Below are 18588 nucleotides of genomic sequence, written 5' to 3'. Positions count from 1 at the left end.
CCAGGAAGAGGCCCTGACAAGGTCAGTGTGCCATGACAATTCCTTGGCAGCTCCCTCTGACACTTTCAGCTATGCAAGCTTCACAGTGCCCTCTGCCTGGGGTAAATTTTCAGATGTGGGTAGGACTCTGGACTTTTTTGGTCCTGTCTTGAAACCAAACCAGGTTTCAAACTAAACTAATGAAGTCCAAAGCTTTAAAGTTGACTCTTACCCTCGGGATTCCCTGGTACTGCTGTGGAGTTTTTGAGCCTTAGTGTGAAGGAAAAGCTAATGCATCTGTCAGAAGTAGAAAAGGCAGTGTTTTCCTCAGTGACTCCAGACCACAAATTACTTTCCTAAAGATACTGATGGAGTAGACCATGGTGATGATCTTTTTGACAGAAATAGAAGTCCATGTGCAATTTGGTGTCTTCCTTAAGGGCAGCCATTGAGAAAGAAGATGCTGAATCCTACATCCCCTTGAAGAAACAATGGAATCAAATAAGACTAAACTGCTAAACTGAGAATGAAGTTTAAGAAGAGGTGCAAGAGACAAGGGCTTTTCTTTAAAGTGCAGGAGATAGTCACTTAGTACAGCGACTTATCCTCTACATTGTTTACATAGGGCAGGGGAAGGCTTTCTTCTTAGTCACCATTCTTCTATCTTAGTTAAAGAAAATCTTATTTAAACATATATTCAACTTACTGGTCATTTGGCAGCACAGTCTTGTTTTTGACTGAGTATGGCAAATCAAAGAAAGCAAAGATACACAGTTCTGAAGGAGGAGACCTTTACAAAGTTTGCCTGACAGTGGTAAGTTCAGGTAACCTCTTGAATAGGATAAAAACTTGGGCCCTAGTCCTGAACAAGGCCCAGGGTTTCATCACCACTTACTTGGAAGAAAGGGAGAGTAGAGGCAAAAGGAAAGGCATGTACCTGAGAAGATGGTGTCTTGGGGCTTGTTGAATAACAGGTTCCAAGGTATATCCGTATACATGTCACAAAACAGGTACATACATATAGATGTGTGTTTTTTTCTGCTGTGCTGCTCTCATTTCAAGCTCTTCACCACATTTCATGGGCATGCACTCCTTTTAAACAGATTCTGCAGATTTTCACCATTGTGGCATGTGACATTTTGGGCTTTCTTGGATAAAAGTAGAGCTGGTATTCTTGCCTGTGGACACGACAACTTGAAAGCTATTCATATTGCTGCTTTAGTGTCATTTTACAAAGGTAGATGTGATTTTTTGACCATAGTTATTCCTTTCATCATTCTTGTTATATATATTGTCTTTATATGTCACTTCTTCAGCAACATGCAGTTTTGTTTTAATGCCTTGGAAACATATTGATTTTGGGGGAGAGCGTCACTTTATTTTTTGGGATATGGAATTCTTTTTAGTTAATATTTACCTTTTCCTTTTCTCAAGCACACTCTGTAGTTCTCTTGAAAATTGTTGTATTTTGAAAAGCCATGATTTATTGCACAATAAAAACCAGTAAAGTTTATATCATGGTTAACTGCAAAAGCAAATCAATGGTTAAATGAGCACCCAATATTTTAAAAGGCCATGAAGGTGCTACAAAATCTACATCGCATCTATTCCTCCAACATTTGCCGGAACAAATATTCAATTCTAGTAGTTATAAAGAATGAGTGTTTCATGTTAGTCACCTGTAAATTGATACCACAACACAGCCCAGATCTGTTAAAAAAACTGTTCTTTTATTGTCTGAAGAGTCATGAACAGAGCTGGATAAAGTGAGGCAGCTGTGTAAGACAGAAACATAAAAGCTACTGTATGACATAAAATGACAACACAAAAGTGGAAAATAGTTGTTTTTCAGCCTTCTCCTCTCTTGTTCCTTCACCTTTGTCATTTAGGTAACCTGTAACTCATCCTTTATTTCAGTCCTGTAGGACAGAAAATGGTATGAACACATAAGCAATATCCATATATAATGCTGTTTCTTCCCAGTCTTCCTTGTAGGAGAACAGTGTAAACAGCTTACAGCATACAAAATTCTCTTGTTCAAACACTGATATAGCAAAATGTTTCATCTTGCAGAAAAACTCTAAATTTTAAAACTACTCACCGTGCTGCATTCTTTAGTATTTTTTACTTTGTTTTGCATGGTTTTAGCATTATGTATATTATGGTGGCAGGGAGAACATCAAGTATTGTAGAGAAAGGATTTAGTTCTTTCATGTGAGGACATTTAATTGCAACTGCTTAGTGAAATGTTCTATATTCAAGAACTGATTTTAATGGTTTGTGTAAGGTTTGAGAGTTAGGTCAGTTTCTTGAATTTAAAATTGTAATTTTATTGTTTGTTTTTGAGGAAGGAGGTGAGATATACCTTCACCCACCTGTTCTGTACGTAATATGTTTATTCTGCATATGAATGCTTGAAACCTCTCATATTTCCTGAAAAAGCCTTGTGTTTGAAACCATGTCATGTTCAGACAGATGAGTTGATGGGCATATTCTTTGCAATGTGCCCTCAACTCTAGTCTCAGGGGCACAGAAGAGAGCAAGGCCAGGCTGGACAGGACTTTGAGCAGCCTGGTCTAGTGGAAAGTGTCCCTGCCTGTGGCAGGGGGTTGGAACTGAATGATCTTAAAGGTCCCTTCCAACCCAAACCATTCTGTGATTCTATGATTCAGCCCTGTACTGGGGAGAAGAGGAGTGGGAATGTGAGGCAGTGAAATGTAAGTTCCTCCTATTTTACTATGTATCGCATAACAGGTCTGAAAAAAGTAAGTCATAGGCACATTACTGAAACCTGTCCCTGTGAAGGAAGACAACACAGGGCAGAAATTAGCACATGAAGCCACATTTGCATTCTAAACGTTTGGATAACCCATTCAGCTGTATGTGAAGCTCAGGAGTTCATGTATTAAATGTGGGGGGTCCAGGGCTCACTCTATATGATAGAATTCTCCTGTATTTTCTGTGTCATTAATGCTGCAGTATGCACTATGTATTAATTCTAAATTTCAATCTTAAACACTAGACAATATATACATTTTATTTTCATGGTGTTGTGGTTCAAGCAATAATCAAAGAGCATCCACTGTTGTTGCCATTCTATTAAACCTGTTCTATTCAGTTTAATTTTTCTTTTTCTTTTTTTTTTTTTTTTTTTTTCTTCTTACTGCAGTCCAGCTTGGGTTAAAAAAACCACCAACAAGCTCAAAGGCAACACTGGAATTGAGATGCAAACTTTTCAAGTGGCATCTGTTTAGCCTTTTAAATTATAATCAGGTATATTCTGAGTATGATGTGTTGAAGCAGAGAAACAGAGATGTGTGCACACACTGCAAGAAGCAAGTATAAAGGATAAAATCCTAGTCTAGAAAAAATGACACATTGATTCAGTAACCAGCTCAATTCTAGCAAAAGGCTGTTGTACTTTTAGTCAGACTGCCAGCAGTAATGGTGTACTGATAACTTTCTGGGGTGTTCTTGCAACCATTCTGCCCAAATACTGGGGAAATGGTACTGAGGAGCGGTTTTGCTTACCATTATCAAAAGTGCACCAAGTCTCTGGCACTGACCAGCGATACTGACAAGAGCCACTTCTGCCTCCTCGGGCTTGCATTAAAAAATGTTCAATAAGCCTGAGGAGTCCAAAGATGAACATGCAAACAGAAGAAACTGGGAGAGCATCCTATTGCTTCCCGACACATCAAAGTATTCATTTCTCATAGCTGTAATTCATCATGTGTTTTGGGCACTTTGCCAGCATACAAGCTTCCAACAACTTCTCTCCAGAGGTTTGACTGCCCTTTTCCTATTGTAATGCTGAAATGACTATGTTATGATCACTATGAAAAATGTGGGGCCACAAAGCTAGCCAGTGTGACCTTATTTCTGCAAATAATCATTAGAGTAAATCTGGAGAAAGAAAAAAACAAAACAAAACAACAAAACTTGACTGTATAATCTGAATCTTCATCTCAAGATCTAATTGTTGAGGGACTGGCAGAATCCCAAGGAATTGATAATGAGATTTAGAGTCTCCTACTGCCATTCACTGACTTGGACACAGACTGCTGGAGCACAGCTCTGTTCCGAGCTCAGTGAAGTTGCTTCAGGTTTGCCAGTTTAACTGAGATGAGGAATTGGCTCTACACTGACAGCGAAGTGATTACTACAGGGAGCTGTTACAGAGGTAATAACATTCTCATACCCAAGTGGACAAGTTTCCCTATAGCTGTTACACACACATGTGAAAGTTGGTGCAAGTTTGCTGCCTTCCCACACTGGGCAGAAAAATGGAAGTTGGCACAGGGATGGTGTGAGAAATATCTTCCCTCCTAGTTACTTCAGGTCAGGATTCAGGCAAATTAGTAGGCAGAGAGGATGCCTTGTCCTGCCGCTGCCTCTGCTGCTGTCGTTGTGTGGGTAGGGAGTATTTCAGCAAGTCTGGCAGCTTTTATGAACACTAAAATGATCTTTAAAAGTGGATGTAAAACCCCTTTATTATTTGGTTGTTTTTCCAAAGTCTTACACAAACCCTCCAGGAAACTGTACTGTTTACCCTCATAAAAGTAGCCCTGACATTAGTCGCAGGATGTTTATCAACTAAAACTGAGCCTTCTAAAGACATTCAGCTTTCATCTCTGTGCCCGTTTTGCTAAATAAAGAAAAGGTTCGCCTCCCCAACACTACCTCAGGTCTACCTCAGGAGCCCGTTTTCTCTCGGGGTGTAGGAAGCCCCGCAGAGGGGAGACACCGGGGGCTGCTTTTCCCACTGCCCGGAGCTGCGTGGGGCCCGCGGGCGGCAGCTGGGGGGGTCCCTGGGAAAGGGGGGGGGGGGGGCGGGCGGAGGTGGGGAGCTGAGGAGGGCTTAGCTCCCCGGCACCAATCGCCTCCTGCAGGTCCCCGCCGTAGCGTTAGACCCGCCGCGATATTAGCAGGCAGCGGAGCCAGGGGCAGCGGCCGCCACTTCCAGCGGGGGCAGCTCCTAGGAGCGGGGCGGCCGCGGGGCTCCCGCCTCCTCCTCCTTCTCCTCTTTTTTTCTCCTCCTTCTCCGCCCTCCGCTCAGCCCCCCTCCCTCTCTCCCGTTCCCCCCCGGCTCCCCCCACATCCAGAACCAGGAGCGAGAGGCAGCGCTGCGAAGGCGCCCAGCGCAGCCCCTGCGGACCGAGAGGCGCACCCGCCGGAGAAGGGAAGTCCCATCGCCAGCAAGGCAGCCGAGAGCTCCTCCGCCCTGCAAGGTAACCCGTTCTGTCTTTCGGGGACTTCTGCTTCTTTTTACCTTTTCCCGTCCTTCCTTCCCCCCCCCCCCCCCCCCCCCCCCCCGCCTCCCCGCTTTTAAATTTTATCTTTATTTCTTTCTTCCCTTTCCCTCCCCCCCCCCTTAATTTCTTCTTCTCCATTTACCTTTTTAAAATTATTAGTCTATTATTATTTTAATTTGTTCCTTTTTTTTTTTTCTCCTTCTCCTTCTTCTCCCCCCCCCGCAGCTGCCCAGCCTCAATCATAGGGCGAGGAGAAGGCGGGGGGGGACGACGCAAGCCCACTCTGGGCCGCTTTAGAGTTTGCCTGAGACAACCTTCCCCCCACCCCACTTCCCGCAGGTGCACAACCGCGCCGGGCAGGGCAGGGCGAGGGGTGTCCCTGCAGCGCAGCTCGCCGTCGCGTCCCGGGAGCAGGTCAGGGAGACGGAGCGGAGGCAGAAAGAGTTGCTTGTGGCGCGGAGCGGCGCACTCCAACTTTCCCGGGGCGGAGAGTGAAGGGAGCCGCCACGGGGGCTTTCTGCAGAAAGCGGAAAACCGATAGAAAAATGGGATGGCGGTGGGGTGCTGCACAGCAGGAGCTGGAAACTATTCCCCGCTCCCGCTCCCTCGCCTGTCCCCCCTTGCTTCGCCTACCCTTCTGGGGGGGGTGGGGGGGTGGTGGGGGTGGTTGGTCCGGGAACTCCGGGGCTCGGCGGGTGCTGCGGGAGCGGTGTGGAGGAGATCCGAGGTGGTGGCACAAATGGCAAAAGATACGGAAGGAAGAGACCCAGAGGCTGGGACATAAATCAGGCAGAATACATGGGGAGTTGATGAGAATAGGTCTTTTCACCCTTAAAAAAAAAATAGCCACTTTGGAAGAGAAAAAGGAGGCTGATTATTGGCATCAAGCTCTGAAACCCAGGCAGCTGATGCTGAGGGGAGCCAAAGGGAGCAGTTCTTCTTGGTTTAAAAACAGCAAGACAGTCTCTGCCAAAGATTGCTGTAAACACTGAATAAAGATTTCATTGTGGCTTGGTGTGACTGGAATAATTAGGCAGTTAATTGTTCATTCTGATCTTAAAGTGCGGTAATCAGTGGTGCACAGTAGGAAAAATACAGGAAAAGGGAGGAAAAATAGTGACAGGAAAATGACAGGAAAACGTATCACTTTTCCCTCTTCTGCAGGTTGTCTCTTTTCATGCGTGTATGAGTGGGACCACGTGGGTCCCAGTCTAGCTAGACAGAGAGCACCTTTGTAAAGCTGGGGTGTAACTGTGCTTTTGCTGCCACTGTGTCAACATCATTTCAGGCTGGACAAAATCAAATTATGAGACTTAAAGAAATCCTATTTTATGGAAATGAACTCTGAAGGTGTGTGGAAAATGAACATCTTGACTAGATTGACTAATATCAATTAATGCATTTTACTTATGTGTGCACTTTATTGCCAACTCAGCAGGGATGAAAGCTAGTGGTGCCACCTTTTGTGCTGCTCTAAGACATTTTTCAAGCAGTCACAGAAGGTTTTAATAGTAAACTGGTTTGAGTTTTTAACACTGTGATTGTGTCCCTGTTCATCTCAAGTTCCTTGCAGCGGTGACTCTTTCATGGTAACCTAATGAAATGATCTCTTGTTACAATGTGTTAGCTATTCCCTGTGACACAGCAGGAAAATACAATCTGTGTGTATTTGTATTGGAGGTAGTTACAAGTTGTCAAGCAAGATGTGCTTACAAGCAATAGAATATGACTTACTGATATTAACTGGAAGATGGCACCATAGGCAAAAGATGCTTTTCTTTTCTATAGAACATGATTTTCCATATATATGCATTTGTGATAAAGAAGCATAATAGTGGACTAATTTACTAGACAGGGCGGAAGGATTTTATGTTTAAAACAAAGAAATCTTACAAAGCCTCCATAGTCATCTGAGCAAAGTAAAAACATCACTCAAAGTCTAATTACAAAAGAGAGACTCATCCTTCATATTACTTCCTTGACTTTAGAGTAGTTATATGAAAGATTCATTTGTCTTGGAGACATCCATGTAGGCTTCCCATCCATCATAAATAAATAAACAAATACATAGATGTACTGGAATTGGGCAAGATTTAGAAAATAATTCAGTTATGCATAATTTTCAGCCACTGCACATGCAGAAAGCTAGGAACTACCCATTACAGAGGGGAAAAAAAGAAAAGGAGCTTTCATTCAACTCTGTAAAGCAAAGCAATTTGTTGTATTTTGTTGAAGCTGCATTTTTTGAAGGTTTTGACCTGCACTTTGTGAGATTTGTGTGGAAAGACAAGTAAAGAATACACGAGGCATACTGTCTATCTAAAAGTGTAGAGCTAATATAAAATACTGCAGTCTTTGCTCAGGTCACGGAGTGTAGAAGAGCTGGGATGGAATGGTGAATCCAGTGGTTTGTCCAAAGGGATGGCCAAAAAACCTCTTAACAACTGGGTATGTAAGGGCCAGTGTTATGATCCATTTTACAAGCATTTTTATTAGGCTGTTGAATGTGCTCTGTCTTATCACGGTGATACTCAGTATTCTGAGTACGAAGAGTATTCCTGATTTAATTGCAAGCTGTACAGAAAGGACGTCTTCAAGGCATGTTCCTTACCAGTACAGTCTCGAGAGTGATGTTGTTAACTTTATTTGCACCTATCTAGACTAAGAAACCTGAGAATGTTCTAGACTTTGTACAGAAACCCAAAAGGTGTAGTGATCAAGTGATCATGTAAGAACACTGCTCAAGTTCCTGTTTGGGATGTTCTGACAAAGAGAATGTTTCTAAAAATCTGCATAGTCTACAAATACTACAAACACCATGTTAAACTTTGGAATAATTTGAAGACCAGTAACAAGATTTTGAGAGAAATCTGAAGTGTTTCTTCCTCCATTTTCAAATACAAAATTAACCAAGTGGCTCTTCATTTCTATAATAAAATGCATTGAAAACACACTTTGGCCATCACAGTAACTCTGGGAAGGGGTCTTGCATTGTTCTAACATGTTTTGCAAAATACATAGAAGTTTTTACACTTTTATTCAAGGAGAACATTTGATGTCAATTTGTAGTTAAATCCTGAGTACTATCTTACACCTAAAAGTTGTTTGAAATGCACAGTACATTTTCATAATAAAATTGCGTTGTCACAGACTTAATTGTTATTCATAACAAGTAGTCTCACAAACAGATTCCCATCCCTGTAAGTATTGAGTCTCAGTCAGGCCAATTATGACTAAATTACTGCATGTTCTCTTCTGTATCAACTAATTAAAGGGTAATTAATAAAATGATAATTTCATTCCACGGCAATGTCTACATCTGGTTGTCATAGCAGAGATTGTTTGACATATGGTTAAATGGTCAGATACTATATTGTATGAATGCAACATTTTCACAGAACACCTGGTAAGCCAGAGGAATTTTAACCTTTTAGATATTAATTTCAAGACTCTGTGTCAATGTGCTCTTAGACTGTTTTGCTCATTCTCTCCACCTAGTCTTCTTACTCATTTAAGAAAATTTAGTCCTCAAAGTTAATTTAAGTAACTCACTAGGAATGGGGAAAGAGTAGGAAGAAGACTTGGGATATTAGAAATAGAAATAAAAGATAATACTACCTTGTCATTGTGAGAAATAAAATAGATTCTAGATTAATTTCTGAAAGAAGATTCTCAATTCATTCTCATATCACTGGGACCTTCTCTTTTAAGGAAAATCAGGCTAGAATTAGTATGGAGGCAGAATTATCTTTTTTTCCTAAATACAGTTCTATGCTGGGATTAGAACTGTGGTTTTGGTCATAACAGCATGGACAAATCTGCATTACAGCCTTTCCACACATATGTACCTGTCATATGTAGATAAAACAAAATTTAGCTTCTCAAAGACAATAACCATAAAATTCACACATGCTAAAGAAATTAATCTTTTATCAGGTCAACAGATAATATGAATGAACAATTATGTTGTAGGTACCTGATGTGCGAGGTCATGTATGCACATACTCTGAAATATCAGTGGTTGAAATCTTCTGGGCAGCCCATATATATGTTTTTATATGTAGTTTAAGGGAATAAATCTGAAGTCCCAACATTGCCTTGAAAAATTTCAACCACAGCTCTTTCAAGGTCTGTGAAAGACTGTATTTTTGTCCATCAAAATCTTACACTCTAAGTAGTGATGCTCTAATGAGGGTTAAATGACAGTTTCTTATCTGTACTGGGTCAAGCTAAATCCATCATAAAAGTAGGAACAACAAATTAAATAACAGCCATAATGTTTTCCTTCTCTTTAGTAAAAAACAAAACAAAACAAAACAAAAAAGCTTAAAAAGGGGAAAATAGCTGGGTTTTTTCACAAATAGAGCAAAGTAAAAAGGATGCAGTAAAATGCAGGAAGACATGAAAGTCTGTCTTTTCCCATGCAAACGATCCTCAATGAACAGTTCCCCAGTGAATAGTCAGGGTCGCTCATCACCTCGTGTGGTCAGGTGCAAAGTATGGCCAGTGATGTTTATAAAGCGCTGTTTGTCCGTCTCTCTGAGAGCCTGAGCCCTGCTTCTTGAGAATTTCCAAGTGCACAAATCCATCTCATTTTCATTCTACTCATGTAACTCATTAACACCTGGAAAATCTTTTATAGCATTTAACTGCATTGGATGAACTGTCCGGCACATGTTTTTCTAATAGGGCTTTCACTGTGGTATTGTCAAAGAGCCCTTATGTCACAGCTGGGAACATGAATCTGTCATGTCAGTACTGTACCTTGGTTTAGACAGTAATAGTGTATGAGCGTGTTTTATGGAGGAGCTGAACATGCCCATATACTGTGTTAGCAGAGAAGAATGTGAAGCTTGTTCTCCTAAATAAAGATTCAGGCTGGTGCTAGTAGAGTACTTTGTATCATTTAAACACTGAAGCCTCTAAGGCATTGCACTTAAGGAAAGGGAAGTTTGAGGCAGCAAGACGCATCTTAGTATTTTAGTGGTGTAATGCTGCTAGTTAGCGATATGTCATCATTTACATTTCAGTGGGAAAAAATTGCCAGCAGTTTCTAATTCAGCAGAAGCAAGTTAACTAGAAGTTGATATGAAAATCCTTACCCTGGGAATATTTGTTTTTAAAACAAGCTTGATTTAAATATATTTGGCAATATAAGAAGAAGGGGAAGAGAAGTAAATGTTTCCTAATTCCTTATGCTTTTTATGTCCATTAGGCCACTTTAAAACCCAGTTTTAAATAGATTACTTTGTAGCTCTGTAATCGGAATGCCTTGGGTAATTAGAAAAAAAAAATGAAAAGAAGGTAGAACTGTGAAAACTGACTGTAACGCATGTATAAAATCTACTTTTTTTCCACAGGAAATTTTAACATAGCTACATATATTTTAATCTGAAAGTTAAACACTTCAAAGTCACCAGCTACAACACTACCAAGCATATCATGATGGTACTCCAAAAGATAGACCCCCACCTTTAAAAAGTGTTTTCAGACTTGGGAAACTGTAACTCTTGTGAAGGAGTTGACTTGCATCCTCATTTAAAAAATGAATGGATGAAAGGAACATTTCATGCAGTCACAGGAGATTCCAATTTTTAAACTTCTTGTTTTCCTTTGAAAAGCATGAGTTCATATGCTAGGAAAAATATGAAGGGAATTGCAGATACTCAGAGTGAAGGTAGGCTGTCAAATGCATTCTGTATGTTTAAAATGTTTGTCTCTGTTGTTTTTGAAATAACTTTTCAAAAGCCTGAGCACGCAGGGGTTGATACCCCAAACCATAAACAATGCAAGCTTAAGGTGGAATGAGTGAAACAGCAAGGTTTACAGGTTACAGGACTGCCTTAGGAATTTCTCATTTGATTTTCTCCTTTTTGCCATTTGCATCATATCCTGGTTTTTTTCTAACAGTTACAGAATTGACGTGCTCTTGAGGGCCCATGCCCATGTCCTCACCAAAGAGGGAAGGAACAAGGATGGTTAGGGCTCCTGTGGGGCCTTTGGGGAGAACACTGGATATGGTTTTTCAGTAGAGTGTTTCTGTAAATTATTTCACTGCGTTCAGAAGGACTGAAGGTTCCAGAAGCCCTTCATACTTCTGGGTAGGTGGGCAACAGAGCAAGCACTCACCAGGATGAGTAAGATTTGCCTTGATGAACTATGCAGCACGTGACCAGGTAGCCCAAGAGGTGCTAGCAGGTTTCCAGTTGAATTCAGGGCTGAATTCTTCTACATGATTGCTTTTAGCCTGCTACAGAAGAAAATCGAAGGTAAAAAATGAGTCTATGTAATTGTGGTGGGTTGACCCTGGCTGAATGCCAGGTACTCACTAAAGCCACTCTGTATCTCCCCTCCTCAGCTGGGTAAGGGAAAGAAAATACAACAAAAGGCTCATGGGTCCAGATGAGGGCAAGGAGAGATCACTCACCAGATACTGTCATGGGCAAAACAGACTCAACTTGGAGGAAGTGAATTTATTATCAATCAGATCAGTGTAGGATAATGAGAAATAAAACCAAATGTTAAAACGCCTTACCTCCAGCCTTCCCTTCTCCTCAGGCTTAACTTCTCTCCCAATTTTCTCTGTCTCCTCCCACCAAGAGGTGCAGGAGGATGGGGAATGGGGGTTATGTTCAGTTCATCACACTTTGTCTCTGCTGCTCCTTACACCTCAGGGGGAGAACTCCTCACACTCTTTCCCTGCTCCAGCATGGGGTCCTTCCCGTGGGACACAGTCCTCCACAAACTTGTTCAATATGACACATGGGATGCAGTTCATCATGAACTGCTCCAGTGTGGGTCCTTTCTATGGAAGCAGTCCTTCAGGAACAGGCCCGTCCAGCATGGGTCCCCCTCAGGGACACAAGTCCTGCCAGCAAACGCTCCAGTGTGAGCTCCTCTTGCCATGGGGCCACAGGTCATGCCAGGAACCTGTTTTTAGCACAGGCTTCCTACAGGGTCACAGCATCCTTTGGGCATCCCTCTGCTCCAGGGCAGGTCCTGCATGGGCTGCAAGTGGGTATCTGCTCCACTGTGGACCTTCATGGGCTGCAGGGAACAGTCGGCCTCACCATGGTCTACACCATGAGCTGCAGAGGAATCTCTCTGGTGCCTGGAGCACCTCCTCCCTTCCTTCATTGACCTTGGTGTCTGCAGAACAGTTTCACATACTCTCACTCCTCTCTCTGGCTGCAGCTCCCCAGGTTCCCACCCCTCTTCTTCTTAAATATATTAACCCAGTGGTGCTACCACCATTGCTGATGGACTTGTCCTCAGCTCGCTGTGCATCCGTCTTCAAGCAGATTGGCATTGGCTCTAACGAACATGGGGGAAGCTTCCAGTCGCTTTTCACAGAAGGCACCACTGTATCCCCCCTGCTCCCAAAACCTTGCCATACAAACACAATACAGTACTTAACCTTTCTACATGCCCAGTTATTGTGAGACAGTTAAGAGCCCTTGCAATATATAACTTGCTTACAGCAAAGCAAGTTCAGGGTTGAGTGAAAGGTTTAACTATAAATTGCCTTGCTTATATGAGTTTAATTTAGAATTGCAATCATGTTGTAACATAAATTAAAATACCAGTAGCAGTTCCCTAGCTGGCAAATCTCTTAAGAATAATATAAGTACCTCACTAGATTATTATATATCGAGTACCTTCTGTGTGCTTAGCCTACTGCTGAAATTAGTCTACTTTTTAATTTTAAGATGTTTGACTAGAAGAGCTTTAACAGGTGAAGCTCTGCTGACTCTCACTGAGAATTAGGTGACTCATTTCTAGAAAGGGAAGGTTCCTAAATTAAAAGAAGCAATTCCCTGGGGAAAAAAAAAATAAAAAAAATAAAAATTAGAGTTCTGCCCCAAGCATCCTGCAGTCCATGCATAATCTGGACAGCATTAGCCATCCAAGTGCATATTATGTATTGCTTGTCCTGCAGGTATAATATCTTAAGACATCAGAGCAAAAACATGTTTTTAAGAAACAGAGTGAAGAAATAAGAAAGAAATCAGCATGCCCCATGAAGGAGGTGTGAATGGCAGATGAATGCCTCCCTAGAAAGGGGAATTTGGGAAAAGTATATATCAGTGGTCCATTTTAGTTGGACACTCAGTTTCTTTCAGTGTCAGAGGAGGGTTCCATGCATCAGCCAACTACTGTATCTCATTAAAGGAACCATAGCACTTGCCTGTTTGGTTTGTGCTTCCCATATGGATTTGCTGTAGTCTTGTGTATCCTTCAGAAGGTGATATGGAGATGGGCAGGCACCATGCAAACAATTAAGAGTGTTTGCTCCTCATGAGCATCTCTAAGGCAAGGGGGACTGAGCACAGGTTACTAAATTTATTCTGATAGCAAGCTTACACATTCTTTTCTCTGGGCATTCCATGGACATCCAGGGGAGGTGCTGTCAAATGACTACTGCACATCCTTGATAATGACAAGGGAAAGAACTAACAGGCCTATTGGAAATCAGCTGTTGACATTATCAGAGTAGTGTCTGTGTCCCACAGCCCTGCACACCTAACATCCCTGTGACCCTTCTTGGGAGGAAGGGCCGCAAAAAGCACATATTGCTTTAGTAGAACAAGCTCCACACTAAACACTTGTAATGGAGGAGGTGCATAGTGACGGTGCTATAAGGAAGAGCTGAAATCAGCCTTCAAGCAGATGACAAAAGAGGATCTGTCAAACCAGCCTTCAAGAGGACAGAGAGCATGCTGAGAGAAAATGATGATAACAGCAACAAAACCTTGTGGAGACTGAACAGAGAAGGAAGCTGCAGGAGGGCAAGAAAACAGAGGATTTGTATCGTGAAGCAGAGAGAAAGAAATGACAAATGTCGTCATAAAATAACAGAGACAAAAAAAGGACAGATCTGATCAGTGGCAGGTATAGAATTTGGCTCTGGCTTAGAGAGGGACTAATACAAAAAGAAGACAAATAACTCTTTCACAGGCTTGTGAATGAGAATGGTAGAAAACAGAGCAGTTTGTGGTAATAAATAGAGACTGGAATAACAGCATCTGGATCCCACAAGAAGTCTCCAGGGTGAGTACAGGAGTGTTGGAGGGGTTTTGTGGAAAAGTCAGATTCCTATATTTGTGTGGGAGTTTCAGGTTATAGCTCATCAGTATGCCATGAGAAATGTGTCTGTCAGCAATGTTTTACAGATATTAAGGTTATATACATAACGGGACCGTTATATAAAAATGCTGTACTGAATCATGGCTAAAGCTTTCTTATGTTGTATAAGCTTCGGAAAGGTTCATACTCTTTAGGACAAGTTCAGGGGCATTGCTAAGGGTGCTGTGTTAAATAAACTGTGGTTGAGGATCCTTTGGTAGGCTAGTTGTGCTGACTTGTGTGCATGGTAAATCTCAGTAGGAAGCTGAGGACTGAAGAACTGAGTGATAGATTCAAATGTGTAGAGGAGATAATGTTAAAAAATATAGGAAAAAGAAAAAAGAGCAGCTCAACAGTGAGTTGTCAGCCTCTATCTGTCTGTTTTACTGCCTGTGTGCCCCATATAGCCCTTCAAGTGCCCTCTTGCTTACTGTCATGCTGTTCTGGGGTAATGGAAGGAGCTCCTATTAAGACTCATTTGTATTATGATGACTGCTAAAGGGTGACTATCAGTGAGGCAGTGAATGAACCATGGTTAACAGTAGCAACACTCAGTGTAGTTATTAACTGTTCCATACTAATTATTTGCTGTCTCTATCCCATTCGTTTCACACCTTTGGGAGACGGCAGTCCATTGCATTACTTCTGTAATCAGTGAGTTGTATAGGTGTTTATGCAGAATAAACACATATAACAATGTGTGGCAGGCAGGTATTTATTCTTTACTACAAATCCCCAGCCTCAAAGCATGCATTTTGATTAAAATCTGTTGCCACTTTAGTTCTGTTGCCAATCAACCCTTTGACTATGAGGTCCTTATTTTGTTGAAACAGCAATAGTTCTAACATAAAAAAAATAGCTTACAGAGTTTTCTACATGTTTTCTTCTTCAGGTGTCAACATCAGGAAAATGCTTATAGATAACCATTTGAAATAGGGTTTTTTGCAATTTGTTCTCTTTCTTTCCTAAAATATGAGTGCTTCAGTGTTAATACCTTTGCAGAGGGCAAAAAGTGATTGTCCCAGAGGTCCATGGCTAAGATTTTTGAAGCTACTGTAGGATCTGGACACTTAACTTCCTATTATATTTAATGACCACTGAGAATCCAAATTCCCCATATAGCTACAGTTACTTGTCAAATTGGTTTAAAAGTGCTGGGGGATCAAAACTGGTTTCATTCTGAGATAAACTGCCTTCTTTTCTACAGGAACTTATCACATTATTTACTGAATAAGCAATTGCCAAATGTTTAACATATTTTACTTACTAGCTGTAAATATCCAACCTATCAACCATTACATGCATTTGAAAGGGTTTTTAAGTCCATTGGTGTTTCTTTAGCCTCTTTACAAACTATCAAGAGGGGACTGAACCACTTAACTTCTGATTTTAAATATCATCCTATGCAGGATGATTGTTTTATTGGAAGACCCTCTGCATTGCAGGGCTCCAGGAGAGCTACAAGAAAGTCTGGTTTCTGTGTTAATGATTGGTGATATCTCTGGCTAAATAGATATCTTCAGTTCTGTGCTCATAGGCTATTCAAGCACACGTCTGAAATCATTGCTTTGATGAACTTTTTTCTATGATAATTTACTCATCAGGGTACTATTCCACAACATCAGTCTGTTACTTGAAGAACATTTACACGTTGTAGCGAAGCAGAATACAAATTAGAAAAATTTTTTATACAGAGATTTTTCTTTCCTGATTTGTTTTACTGCATAGAGAACACTCAAAAAGCATCCCCCTGCTGCGTAACCCTACTGCCAATACTAACTTTAGTAACAATCATACAGTTCTCCTTTAATGCTAGTAAACATCATAAGAAAAAGAAACACAGGGTAATGTAGTGCTGCATAATCTGAATGAGTTCAGCATTAGAAAAATGAGCAATTAAAAAAAAAAGTAGAATGTGGGGATTTTTGAAAGCTCAATACTAGATAAAAAACATTTAGAATGGAGATATCAGTGAAGTGCAAAGAAGGGTATGTTTGAAAGTTCTGGCCATATTGACCAATAAACAATTTATGGAGAGAACAAACAAACCGTTAGAATATTTTGAGACCATAGCTTCTGACAAGTATACTTTATTTATGAATTTGCAGTACAATCTTCTCCAGTAATGTTTACAGGAAGTAAAAGAGGGGAAGGAGAAGGAAGCAACATTCCTAGTATTTTGTCCTCTTGTCTTCTGCCACGGGTGGAGTATTGTCAACATCAAGGAGAACCTCAATATTCTTGTCTCAGAAAAAAATAAACTAGGAAAACCACAGATGTGACATGTTAAATGTTTAAGGAAAAGGTTAGGAAAGAATGGTTCTGCTTTATCTGAAACTTGCACAGTGTACTTGTACAGTGCAAATCAATGAGAGCTGCAGGCACAGCCAAGTGATGCTGGGAGAAAAAAAGAGGCAGGGATGGGGTAGAAGAAGGGCACTGTCTTAGCGCAACTTCTGTCACTGTTAAACACACTATTTCTGACGTCAAAGCTTCTCAGTCTGATGGGATTATATGTCTAGATAAGTGCAGTGAATGAGTTTGGCTCCAAATCTCTGGATACAACAGGGATTTTGTTGCTTTTGACCACACAGTGGAACTAGGTGCTTGAGGAAATACATGGGGTTTAGGTTTCTGGGACAGAAGCACCAGGCTAAGGTAAAACTTCTATTAGTAGTTATAATTCGAGTTTTAGAGGTGCCTGTGGGTGCTACGTATGATGCAAACTCCAGTGCAATAAACACACACATGACATAGCGTTGCATCAAAGTGCTTCCAATCCAAATACCAGAGCTGGGAGATATCACAGTTCTGTTTTGGCAAAACTTAGATTCCAAAACCACAGATTTTTAGGAGGAAACCAAAACCTTTAGAAAATTCGCAGATGAAAGAGCTGTCAGAGCATACACATTTAGCAATGAATAGGTAAAATTTTGGTCTGTGTCTCAGAAAATCACAAGAAAGAGTCCTGATTTGAGAAATCTTGATTTTTGATTTTTTTGATTTTTTTACTTGAAGGAGGATATATGTAGAAAGTCAAAGTGTTGATGAACAAACCCAAAGAGCATGGGCCATCAAAGAGCAAGGTGGGGGAGAAGACAAACACTGTAGTCAGCTCCCTGCTTCCTAATCCCCTGCTACCAATTTGCCATCACAATTCACCAGGCATTTTCCTCTGTTAAACCTAAGCCGAGTTTCTGAGCCATGGGCTGAGAGAGTGGAGAGGACAGCAGTGCTCTTTGGTTTTGACACGCACCAGTGACGCCATGTGCACAAACTGCCAAGGGGTGCCAGTGTCAACCCTGCTGTAACGTGTCCCTTTTGATATCTTGACATCTTACAGTGGTGCTGTCACACCACACTGTAGCGTAGGTGGGCTCCCTTTCTGGAGACCCTCTGCCCTCTGAGCACCACTTCTTAGGGCAGCACTGCTTCCAGGCCACCATTGAAGAAACTGATGCAGAAAACCTGGACTAGAAATAAACACTTCAGGAGGGCCTTACTAGTATCTTTCTGCTTTCAAAGATACTCTGACAGTGTTGGTTAACTAGACAAGTGTGCCTCTAACAAACATATCAAGCTTGATAAATGGTTCCCTATTAATAACCTAATTTTGCTGGATCTGATGAGCAGCTTATAGAGTTCAGAGGCAGAAAAAGACTGCTTGAAAGATGGCTTTTACAGGAAGTTAATTGCATACAGTGTTTTCAGAAATATTAGGTCAGTTCAAAAGTTGGGTGTCTGTTCTTCTTTAGTGGCAACAAAATTAATTCTTCTGGGCTTGGGGAAAAAAGGAGTATTTTAATTTTTGCCAGTTAATATACTGTTAAATCTTCAAATAGCATTTTTGAGTTTTAAAACATTCCAGAATGGAAAAGAAGAATCATTTCAAGGATGAAGGCTGGTGTAAAATAATTTCAATAAAATTGATTGTATTATAGGCACTACGTTTATATGACTTTTGTAAAATATTGCATTTTTAATGCTAATATTTCAGCAGTAGTAAAGAAATACTGCAGTTCAGTTCTGCTCTGGACACATACATAAAAATACCATTTACACCAGTACAGCAATGAAAACAATGTGATTTAAGTGGGGAAAGATCTTTCCCCATAAGCCATATTCTAGCTTTAATTGCACCCTATCTATCTTAAAGATCCAGGATTTACTATCTCAGGACAGACTGGTGTCTAAGAAAATTACCCATGTCAGTATTTCAAAGAAAGAT

The 18588-nt window shown here is 41.1% G+C and overlaps 1 protein-coding gene across 3 annotated transcripts in view; it reads left to right on the top strand.

The window, feature by feature from the left end:
- Positions 1-5144: 5144 nt before the first annotated feature.
- Positions 5145-18588, top strand: part of CDH20 (cadherin 20) — a 113257-nt gene continuing 99813 nt past the window's right edge. For 2 of the 3 annotated variants that reach the window (XM_061346678.1, XM_061346675.1), the window contains exon 1: positions 5145-5210. The gene's annotated coding sequence lies outside the window, so the exon portion shown is untranslated. Of the gene's footprint in view, positions 5211-14212; positions 14286-18588 lie in introns of those variants that run through there. The other variant, XM_061346676.1, reaches the window with a different exon arrangement.

This window comes from Neopsephotus bourkii, unplaced genomic scaffold, assembly GCF_033783945.1.
Source record: "Neopsephotus bourkii isolate Nb327-2 ecotype Australia unplaced genomic scaffold, CSIRO-AGI_Nbou_v1 NB_272, whole genome shotgun sequence".
Lineage (NCBI taxonomy): Eukaryota > Metazoa > Chordata > Aves > Psittaciformes > Psittacidae > Neopsephotus > Neopsephotus bourkii.
Note: the sequence above shows the minus strand (reverse complement) of the source record. Positions and strands in the feature narration are given on the sequence as shown.